Source organism: Cryptomeria japonica, chromosome 1 (genome assembly GCF_030272615.1).
Source record: "Cryptomeria japonica chromosome 1, Sugi_1.0, whole genome shotgun sequence".
NCBI classification, from domain to species: domain Eukaryota; kingdom Viridiplantae; phylum Streptophyta; class Pinopsida; order Cupressales; family Cupressaceae; genus Cryptomeria; species Cryptomeria japonica.
In genome coordinates this window covers 281,723,601-281,735,663 of record NC_081405.1, presented here as the reverse complement: position 1 = coordinate 281,735,663, position 12,063 = coordinate 281,723,601, and positions in this window count along the sequence as shown.

Here is a 12,063-nt window from a genome sequence, read left to right as displayed (position 1 = left end):
AAAATTAATTGAGAGTAACCTGAAAGAGAAAAATTTATAACAATAGTGTTATCTAGACCTAATGAATTGCGAAAGTAATAATTTTAGATGGTTAAATTTAGCATGTGAATGGAGATGATTGCATGGATGATGTCTAAAATAAGTAATAATGAATTCCATCACTCCCTTAGAATGGGATTGTTATGTACCTCAATGTTTGGGAATTGTGAATAATGTACCCTATAAAACTTAAACCTTGGTGCCTAGAAATAAAAACATTTTAATCCCTAGTGATAGAAAACTACCCTATATAGGGGCGGATTTGAAGAACCCAAGTTTGATTATGCCTTGTTACCTAAGAAAGTTGGAAAAAATTATGCACCTAGGACGGTTTAGTGAATATTTTATTAACACCCTAATGAGGTGCCTCGAATGTAGAATAAGTAGATTCGTTGTGGTTAAGTGTGATGTCAATTTTCTTAAGTAACATGAATGGATGAGAATACAATAGGATAAACATGCTTTTAAACAAATCCTAAACAAAGTAGAACTCCTAGAAAATTCAATATGTGTAACCTTGAATGTGGGAGTTGATGTGTGTTATTGATATGATTTGGATGACGCAATAATGTAAGTTGTTGAAAGATAGAACTTTGCAAACACCTACTTGAGATCAAAGGGAAATGTAATCAAAGTACTAAGAATTTAACCTTGTGAAGATAGTAAGTTAATTACAATAATAAGTTGATTTTGGTATTTCATCCTTCTAGTAGGCAAGATAAGATTTTGAGTAACTCATTGAAATTGTGGGAAATGTTATGTCCCTACTTCGTAAATCCTACCCACGTGACTTCCAGGAGTAAGTCAAACTCTAGGGGAGGAGGATGTAAGGCCTTCCCCAAACCAAGCTTTGATTAACTTAGTTGACCATGTTTGAACCTATTAATAAATGCTTTATAATTCAATAGAATGGACTGTGTTAGACAGATAGATTGGTGAGAAAAGTCATTGAACCAAGTTATAGAGTTATTGCACTTTGGGATCTACATTTTGATGTGTTATGAATTTGAAATCCTAAAAGATCCACTGATTGGATAATCTTGATCTAACGTATGTCAGCTATGTCTGGATTTAGAACTTATATGATTCCATGATTTTGATAACATTGATGAATGTTGATGCTTCATTTATATGCTTTATGATATAGAACTCAATATGATTCTAGAATAGGATAAATTTGAGATGATATATGCCACTATTGGATTTGTAGGACTTTACTATGATGATAGAAATATGATGTATGTGTATGTATGGACCAAAATTATGAGATTATGATAATTGCTTATGTGGATTTATTTGGATATAAGATATATTGATTTGTTCAAATGTAAATTGTATGCAAAGTGTTTGATGTGTCTTCTAATTCATGTGTTTTAATATTATATGAGGTTATTTGGAATTAATAATGTGTAATTGAGTTGTGTAGGAAAGATTATCCATGTGACCATGGAAATATTATGGAGAACCAAACCTAGACCTATGTACATTCGTAAAACCAGGGTTTGTCTATTTGGAGAGACAACACCCCGTTTGTATCATATTTTATTCATGAAAGTGATTTTTGCATGAATATTAAATTGAATTTTGTGTATTTGTCTAAATCCAACAAGAGACAAGATTTCATGTATGATTTTGTAAAAGTATTTTGTTTGTGTCACTTGACACATGTGTTGATTTATGTTTGAGTTTTTAAATTTGTCTTTTCGAGGGAGTTGTTTAACTATAAATTTTTTAATTAATTTAATGTGAATCCATAATTGCCTTAGGTAGAGAACCTTTGGGGTGGTCAACTTAAGTTTGACCCGAAAATTAACTTCAGAGGGGTTTAAAAGGGGTTAAATGGACACCTAGGGGTAGTTTAAGAGTGCTACCTAAAGCCCATAAGGTATACCTAAGGGTTAGGAGTAATTTTAGGTAAGTTTCAACTCCCATGTGACCCTTTTGAAACCCTAAAAAGTGGGTTTCCTAAGTTGGGCGAAAGTTGAAAATTAGAAGGCTTGAACTAAGTTGTTAACCTTCCTTTTTGAATGAGAGTTCTCTTTCCCATTCTCTCCTACCTTTCCTTTTTAGTTTTAGAAACTTGTGGGAACTCTCACTAGGGTCTTCTTAAGCAAGAATGAGAGATTTTGGGGGTAATCACCCACTCTCCATTTTTGGAGACAAGAAAATTTGAAGGAAAAAGAGAGATTTGGATCTAGAAATTTGGCTAAGTGTAGAGAAGCAAGGCTTGTGGATTTAGGTTGCTCATCCTCGACTGATCTAGTATACCTTTGGGCAGTTAAAGGTTGGTTAAACTTCTCTTGCATTATTTTTGTATTGCATGTTATGTTGAAAGGATTTTCTTGTGTAAAAAGGCTAGTTTCTTGCCTGTTTTTCCTTGGAAAATTATTGTGATCCATGTTTTACTTGTTGTATGGATTTTATGTGCTTTGAGAGTAATCAAGGCCTCCTACTCTTGGGAGAGAGGATGGACTTGTGGGTGGTAGCAGTGACAGCCCTCGAGTGAGAGGCTCTCGTTATGAGAGTGATCACAAGGGATTTTATGTGACCCTTGCTGCATGGCTCGTTTATGCATTTGGGGGTCATAAGGAGGGAAATAAGGCCAGAGTGCCTTGGGGGGGCATAAGGATGAGGGGTTGTTATAGTTATGATATATATTTGCTTTGCCATGAGGTGGCTTTGTATTTTACCATACTTGCAGTCTCCTCAGGGTACTTGGTCCACTACCACCCTTGAAAAGACATCACAATGTGTGGTGCAGTGAAGCCCTGGGTTGGGAATGTGTTTGTGAAATGTTTTCCTTTGGTTATTTTGTTTGCATGTGTGTAACCTATCTAGGGCTTGGTTCTCCAAGCTCGGGGGTGGCTACTAGTTAGCCTAGGATGGGAGGTGAGCACTCCATGGTCATATCCTTTGATTATTTGTAGGTTGTTGGAAGGAAAGAATAAGACAAGTGGAAGTTGTTGAAGTAATTTGTTGCAGAAAAATATTTGCATATGTAATTTATTATTTTGAAAAGTCCTCTTTTATTAGGAATGAGAGACTCATTGTAAAGTGACAATAAAGTCCTTGAAATATGTTTTAAAGAGTTGTAATATTTTAGTACGCTAAATTGCAGAAAAGAAATAAGAATTTTTTTAGTTATAGTGTTCTATGGTTCTGAAAAAAATAACATTGTGTGAATAGGATATTTTGAAAAGGCAGAAAATTATTTATTTCCTTCACGCATTTAAAACAGTATATTAGAAAGGGAATAGAATGGTTTAGCATGCATGAAGTAGGCTGAAAATAAAAGTATTTAGATCTATACATGGAATTGTAAAAGTTATTTTATCTAGATCTGTTATTTAAATTATTTGCAAAAAATGAAACCAAAAATATGATAGCCATCTCTAAGGTTTTATTTAATAAATTATAGATTATCTAGTTGCTGTTAAATTATTAATTTTTGTCAGTTAAATAATTGCTGCTAGCTTTATCAAATTTTGTCATTTATTAACTTGCAGAAAATAAAAATCTAAAAAGTTTATTACAAATATCTATAAAGATTTATTTTAATTTTCTAGTTTTTTATAGTTGCTGTTCTAATTATATTAAATTTTGTTATTTACCTACTGCCTACAAAAAGTAAATCTATATGTAAACAATGTATCTATTTTATTTAAGCAACTAGAATGTTACTACAAAGAATTAAATACATTAATTTAACCCAGAAGAATTTAATTGATTTGTTAAAATGTTTCAAAATAAAAGTATTTCAACATTTATTTGCAAAGAAAATGCCCTAGGTCTGATTCTCAATTAAAAAAAAAAAAATATATAATTAAATTTAATTGCATTTAAATTTGATAAAATGAGTCTCCTTCAAAAGAAAAACATTCAGATTTAAATATATAGATATATATCCAAATATATAATTTAATAAATATTATCAAATGAAAATCATCGTTTCTAAACAAAAGAAAAAAAAATTAAACAAAACAAATTTTAAAAATAAATAAATAATAATAATAAAAAAATGCATAGGAGTTTTTTTTTTGGGGGGGTGTGAACCCCCACTATGCGCACACACAGTGGGTGGTGCCAAGGCACCGCCACTGTGTGGGCACACAGTGGCGGTGCCTTGGTGTGGGCACACAGTGGGCGGCGCCTGCAACTCCGCCACTATGTGGGCACACAGTGGGCGGTGCCGCGACCGCCACCATCCTTGGATGCTATGGCAAGACCCCGCCCCCTGCACAAAATGAGTTGCAACAAAATAAAAACCCTAGCCAGGTAGGGCTAGGGTAGAGGGAGAAATGAGAGATGAAAAGAAACAAAATATAAAAGGGCATTAATATATAAATATAATTAGGGTTTCATGGATTCTTTTTGGTAATGAGAAAAGAAAAAGAAAAAAAGAAAATATATAATATATATTATTATATAATTATACATCTATATGTATATATATATTTACACACACACACACACACACACACACACATAGAGGGAGCTAAAATAATGTGTTAATAATATCATTTAAGGAAAATATATATAATTTAAATTATATATATTAAAGAGTTTTTAAAAATTTATTATTCATATTAATGTTGTTATAATTTAAATAATTGTTAATAATGTTGCCTAAGGGCAAATCATAGCTCAAATATTTTATTAGGAGATTATTGATAAACATAAGGTTTAAAAAAAAAAAAAAAAAAAGGACATCTTTTAGATTTTATTATTAATAAAATTATGGAAGATAATTATTATGAAATTAATTGACTCTCAAGTCAATTTATTTTAATTAATGATCAAAATGAATTTTAGACAATAAAGACTTATTGGGGATTAAATAATATCTTTGCCAAACATCTTAGGGAGTTTTGATTTATTAATTAAGGCCTAAGTTTGAGGAGAAAGTAAATTAATCCTTTTAGTAATCCGCTTTAAGTTTTAAATTGTTCTCATCTACTTGAGTTAGTGTTTAATTTAACTCTAAAATAGTTAAGACAAAACTCGCTAGTGTGTTTTAATGTTGCATATTTAATGTTTTATGCTGTGATTTAAAAAAAAAAAATTCCCATTCATGCCCAAAAGTTTGGGCATGACATTTTTGATATTGGATAGTAACTGGTAAAGAGAGTTTTGTGGAAGATGTTGTAAACCTGTATGTTAACTTTATGAGATAAATCGGTGAACCGGTGTAAAGAGTTAAACCTTTCTATGTATTGTAACCGGTAAACCCTAACCAATCAAGTTTGTTGGTTTAATTATCTGATGAGTGGCAATGATGAAGACATGTGTGATCATTGAATGAGGATATGTTCAAATTGTTTTGGCATGTTTGTCATTGTCTAGGAAAGGAGCAAAGTGGATTGCATTTAATGCGCAACACATGATGAGTTACAAAGTCCTATGAAGCGGTGATCATGGAGCGGTTGGAATTTTCCTGAAGAATGTGAAGAGTTTGTCATGATTTCTAACGGTCAAGATTGTACCAACTTGTTTTTAATCTTGATGATGAGAATTAGGTTTTTGCTATGTTACCGACCTAATTGATTTCTATTTAAGGTCGATGAAGTTGTTGTAATGGTTGTTGGCAAGATGGGTAGGAAACCTGTTGAGTGTGTAGTTGCCTTACCGGTGAATGGATCTGCACTTTGAGTGAAGGCAGATTGAAGCATAGAAGGATTTGATCAAGCAAATGTAGTTCTACTCAGACAGATCAAGAAAATCTGTTGTTTTCTAACAATTACAACAAAAGTAATATCCCTTAACTAGATGTTGGCAAGGGTTTGCCTATATCGTAGGTTTTGTCATCATCTTAAATTTTTTGTGTCCTAATTCATGTCACAATCAAGGTTTATTTTAGGTAGGTTAAGTTCTATGGTAATTTGTATCTTCATTTTTAAATGTAAGGTTGGTAGTTTGTAAAATGTGTACCTTATTGAACTTATGTGAACCTAGTTGAACTAGCATGAACTGCCTTGTACTTTTTGTTTTCGTTCGAGTCGGTCACGTCTCCTTTCTTTTTGATATAGTTGGGAGTCTTTCTTGATAAATACATAAACATGCTCGAACATGCGTGAACTAACTTGAACCTTTGTGTTCAATGGGTTCATGGGGTTCAATAAGGAAATGTTATGAATCATTTTGAATGTCCAAGACTCTTCTTTCAAAGATAACAGCTGGCGCCGATTTTCCTGAGGCACATGATTGGATGTTTGTAATCATGTAAATTTAAGCTCATGACATGTGTTAAAACACTTGCATGAGCGGAATGATGAGGTGACAAAAGTTAAGAGATTGCATTTAGTGCTCATCATATCAAAATCTCAAGCATGTGTGGGGCAGATTTTTTTCTCATAAATTTAAATTTGATAGACGACACCGTTACAATTGATAATTTTATCAACAACTCAGTCAGTTTTTGGTAAGGCATTGGAGGTGGCGAGAGATAAATTTTTTTGGCAAGCATAGAGATTTTAGGAATTTGTTGAGACAAGGTGAGATCAGTTTTTCCTGTTGGCTTTACTTTTGGTTTTGTTTTCCTTCTTGGGGAATCGTATTTTAATGGCCGAGTTAGTGAAAGTGAAGTCTACAATTCATTTATTTGGTAATGCTGCTAGTTTAGAATGTGTGCATTCTGAGTTCAGTGACACTGCCCTAAGAGACTTTGACATGGATGACCTCTTAGAGAGGTTAAAAGTCAAATGTCAAAACCATTCATGACTAAGATAGCAAATAGTGGTTTGGTGGAAGTGGCAGCCTTCCCTTTAGCAGTCGCTTGTCCAAAATTGGTGAGAGAATGCATTAATAGGTTTGATATTAGACACCAATGTATAAGGAAAGATGATGGTTAGGTCTTGTTAATAGTGAACCGGGAAACAATTGTCTCAGGTTTTGGAATTCCTGCGAGGGACGCATACTCTGAATTTACCCCTTCTCTCTCTATTACAAGATTTCATGAGAAGGCGGACAAGTATAGAAATGTTATTTCTAGAAGCTGGTTGATTAAACCTTAGAGAGGGGGTTCTCGTTTACCAAAATCCTTGAATAGAGATCATGTGAAACCCTACATTAGGGATTTGATAGTTTTGTTGCATAAGGTTAAAGGAGCAATTGATTCATACTTGTTCGCGGAATGGATGCATCATTTCATTCAAGTAGTCTTCGATGAAACTTGTTACATAGATTGGGGAGAAGTTATTGCAGAAGAGCTCCAAGATCAATTGAAGCAAGCACAGTTCAGGGATAGAGATTTCTACATGTTTTCATATCTTATATATTGTCTGGCATGCACAAAAGAATGGCAAGGAGTACCTTGAGCCCCAGTGTTTGAAGGAATTTAGTTTTTTGAATTCTAACCCTGTTTTCCTTGTGAGAAGGCTTTGGGAAAATATAGGCGGGTTCATGACATTTTTACTAGTAGAATGTTTGCAGAATTGACAGGGAATCTATAAAGAAGGATTTCCGAAGAGGCTCAACAATTAATCAAAGTATATGGGAGCTTCTATATTCAGTATCCTCACTTCACTTACCTTCGGGTGGGTGGTTTTGAAGAGGAACCCATGAAATTGCCTCGATATGTTTTTGATTGTTTTGTGCTAGCAGAACTTTGTAGGCAATTGGCTCATGTGATTAAAAGGTATGCAGATTTGGGTGATCGTGAAGCCCTCTTTCCCCTAGAATTAGGTTCTTTTTCTTGCAAGTCATTTACAAATGCAGCAAGTGTTGGAGTTGATTTAAAGAATTTCAATTTTGGTTTCTATTAAGCTAGGAATAGTTTTGATAATAAACTCTTTGCTATTTAGACCTACAAATTAGGAAAGAGTTATGCTCCTTCTTCCCATTTGGAAGATTTTTGGGAGGACTGTAAAGATGAGCTTGAAATCTGGTTAAGAGATTATAGCAGATTGAGGATCCAATAGATTATTGATTGGAAGCTGGAGGTGAATGTTGAAGGGGTTACAGGTCATGACGAAGACATCCTTGATCCTAAATTTGATAGAATCAAATCAAAGCCTTTAGATGAAATAAGTTGGTTTGAGTATGAAAGGGATGACATTGATGTCAGGGTGATAACTATGATTCAAAGAACCATACATTAGCTTTCTAGAATGAGACGATTGGATGCTCAGAGTTCAGAATCACAAATGATTAAGTAAGCTATTTTTAGGGCTCTTGATGCTAACATTTCTAAAAATATTTGTCTTGTAGGAACAGAAACAAAAACCAAGAAATCTTCTCACCATAAGAAACCCACCTCTATAGCTAAAGAGGCTATCAGATCACCTATTTTTATTCGTGTGACTAGATCAAGGGCCAAAACTAGTAGGAGCAAACCACAAGTTGTAGAACACTTTATTGATATAGACCTAAGCGAGGAGGGTGTGAAGGATAAGTTGCCAGAGGTAAGCAATTTGTCAAAGATGGATCACCTTTAAGATGACATTGATCTGGATTTTTCTGAAAACCTTTAGACTTCTCTTGGTTTTAAGGAACAGACCCAGGAGAAATCTTTATTCCTAATAGATTCTGCTGTTAGTTCTCCCAAATGGCTAGTGTCTTCTATAAAAAAAGGAAAAATATTGTTCCCTTTGCTTTGCCAATCGACAATGTTGTGAGTAAGTATGTAATGAAAACACCTTAGCCAAAAAGGGCAAAAGCAATGAGAAGGTTAGAGATTGATGATAAAATAGGTAAATGGATGGCAGAGGCTGTGAAGCCAAAGGTTGATGGAGAAGCATCTAAGCTTTCTGCCAATAGCTACCACATAGAGAAAGTAGATCTTGGAGTCACTGACAGGGATATAGATAAGCATCACTTTGAAGTTTTTGCAAAACACATGCTAACTCGATCACAAAAGGATGGGAAGGATAAGAAGGAGCTAAAACAGACAATCAGAGTGCTGGCGGATTACATTGATGCGATCAGTGGTGTATCTTCTTCTCCTAAACTGTTAGCTCAATCTTCCCAATCTTTTGATCCCACATCACCTGCCAGTCAAACGTTATTGAGTCAGATCCAAAGGGGAAAGGCAATCACAAATTTTTTTGATGATTGGGTGAATGGAGTCATTAATGATGGATGTAAATTCATTCAAGAATCCACAAAAGTGTTTGATGAAACCTCACTGTTAATAACAGACATTCAGTCACAGGTTAAAATGTGGGAAAGTGAAGAAAGCAAATGGACATTTGCCTCTTTATAGATTTATGAAATTCAAAAGTATGGGGTCGCTAAGTTCCTTATTGAAAAACCACTTAAAGAAGTGGATGAATCACTCCTGTTCATTGGCAAGCACAATATTGATTGGAGGAATGCAACACTCAAGATAGGATGCGTAGAATTCATCAAGTGGGAGAAATAACTAAAGAGGATATGTCAGAATTTAGCGACTGAATTGAGACATATTTATACCACTTATGTCTGGGACGATGGTCAAGTTGAATAAAGCATGAATGCGGCTGTAAAACTTTTCCGTGATACCATGAATGAGTTTAAGAAGAATGCAACACCCACGACAACTGATTTCACAAAGGTTGCCAGGGTTGAGGCTTTATTATATATTTATGCAGATCAGTTACCTAACTATGTGGATGAAATAAAAAAGATCCGACTAGAGGTAGAGGCATGGAAATAGAGGATGACATCCATTAAAGTTCCCAGTGTTCCATCTTTACAGGAGTTCATCGTGACATATAAGGAATGGAAGGCGATGCTAAATGTGGATGCCGAGGATGGTGTAACTCAAGGATCTCCAATGCCTAGTTAGGATTTGTTTTCGTTTCTGAGGACGTGTCCTCTTTTATCTTGCTAAGAGACTTTTCTATTATTTTTCTTTTACAGTTATGTTTTCAAACTATTTCTGTTGGTATCGGTTTACCATATAAAATTACTCCAGATGGGTAAAAAAACAATGAATGGTAAGGGATGTTGGGAACTTTTGAAGGGTTCAAATTTTTGGAGAAATCCAGAAGGTTTTTGGGTTTAATATTGTTTTGCTGTATGTTTCTTTCAAAAGGATAATCATGTGTTATTAATATTTATCTTTGAATGAATGAAAAGCAGATATTGACTGAAAGATTTGAATCTGTGCGTTCAATCTTGAGTATTTGCCTCTTTGTGGGTTAAACTATTATTGAATCATATCTATTTATGCAAATGATTTACTTGAGAAAGGGCATTATCTAGCAATACTGATTTGCTAATTCCTTATTTATGTGTAGTTAGAAATCTATGAAACTGTGTTTTCCATGATTAATGGAAATATTTAGATATGCTATGTTCATTCCATGTTTATGGATGAATGTATCACCTTAACTGCTTTCTAGTTAAAAGTAGGCACAAAGTTATATTGAGTAATTTATTGAATATGATATAAGGGAGCTGTACCTATTTAAAAATTCAAAGGGAAAAGAATAACTGTGTTTTCCCAAATTGTTAGTGCACAATTGTGACTTTGTAAGGGCGTGGAGTTTAATTGAATAAAGATCAAAGAAGCATAATATGTTAACTAACATCGGGTAAGCTCTAACAAGCTTGGTTACTCAATAAATCCTCTAACAAGGTGGTCCATTAGCTTGGATTCTTAAATCCTCCAGTGAGGTTACTCTTAACAGGGTATTGTGCTTTTAATCAAGGCATATTTGTAAATCCCTTAACTGGGTGATTCCTAACCAGAATTAGTTCTTAATTGGACTTATCATAAATCTTTAACAAGCTTGGCTCCTAATAGGGTGAACTTTGAAAGAGTTCAGATAGCTATCCTTGTGAGTCTCATCTCACTGTGGTTTTTACCTATTTGGGTTTTCCACGTATAAACATTTGTGTCAAGTGGTGAATGCTTTTGTGGATGTGATATTATTTGTTGATTTAGTTAATTTTTGATAAGGCATGTTAAGTAGAAGCATTGAGAGATGAATATGTTGAGTTATGATTAAGCATTGTTGATGTTTACAAGATTGAAGTTGTTTACTATTAAAGTTGTCATAACAGTTAAACTTGTTGATGTCAAGTATTCTTATGAATATTGATCTTGACTAAGATATGTTTACTTTGTTTGACTGAGTTTGAGTTTGGGAACTTTGTATCAGTTTTTCAATATACTGATTCACCCTCCCTCTCAGTATTCTATCAGATACTTATTCTTTCATTATACCATCACATATTGTATATAGAAGCATCATAGATCCATGTACATATCTACATAAGATCATTATGTATCATAAGTCCATCATGATAGTACATGCATCCATATACATCATATATCATAAAAATCATATAGAATCATCATTTACAATCATATTATAAAATGCATCTCATCATAGGATCATAATATAAATCATGGTTGCATCACATAGATCATAGGAATCATAGAATTCATTTAACATCATATAGAACATCGTAAGAGCATCACATAAAGAGCACATGCATATAGTTATTGCAAGGAATCATATCATCTCATATATATAATAAAAAAATGTCTTGGATACAATGATGTCATTTATCACAAAATAGCTACTGGGAGTCCCAAAATCATGTCCTATAAGGTGTCTACATATTGTAAAAAAACTAATACATAAGTACTGGATGGAGCTATGATGAACTCCCATCCTCAAAACCAACAAGTCATGAAGGTCTCTAAGCTCTTGATGACCTTTCACCTCTTGTTGATCCTGTTGTTCTTGATGGTGCATGTGGTGGTCCCATGACTCCCCCAATCTTTATCCTCTACCATCGAGATCTCCCATAAGAATTTTTCCAAAAGTTTCCTACGCTTTGACTTGGAGGGACCATTGCCTCATATAATCATCTCCATTAGGAAATATCCAATGTAGGTCTTAGAATAATCCTCCTATCACCCACCCACAACTAATGGTAGTGTCTCTTTGGATTGGATCATCTCATCTCAGCATGTATCCTCCTCGGATATCTAGGTCATGTCCAAATACTTGACATAGAGCATTGAGATCTCCATCCCTATTGTAAACAACACACTCTCCTAAAATAGGTATCTATAGTATCCAATAGACA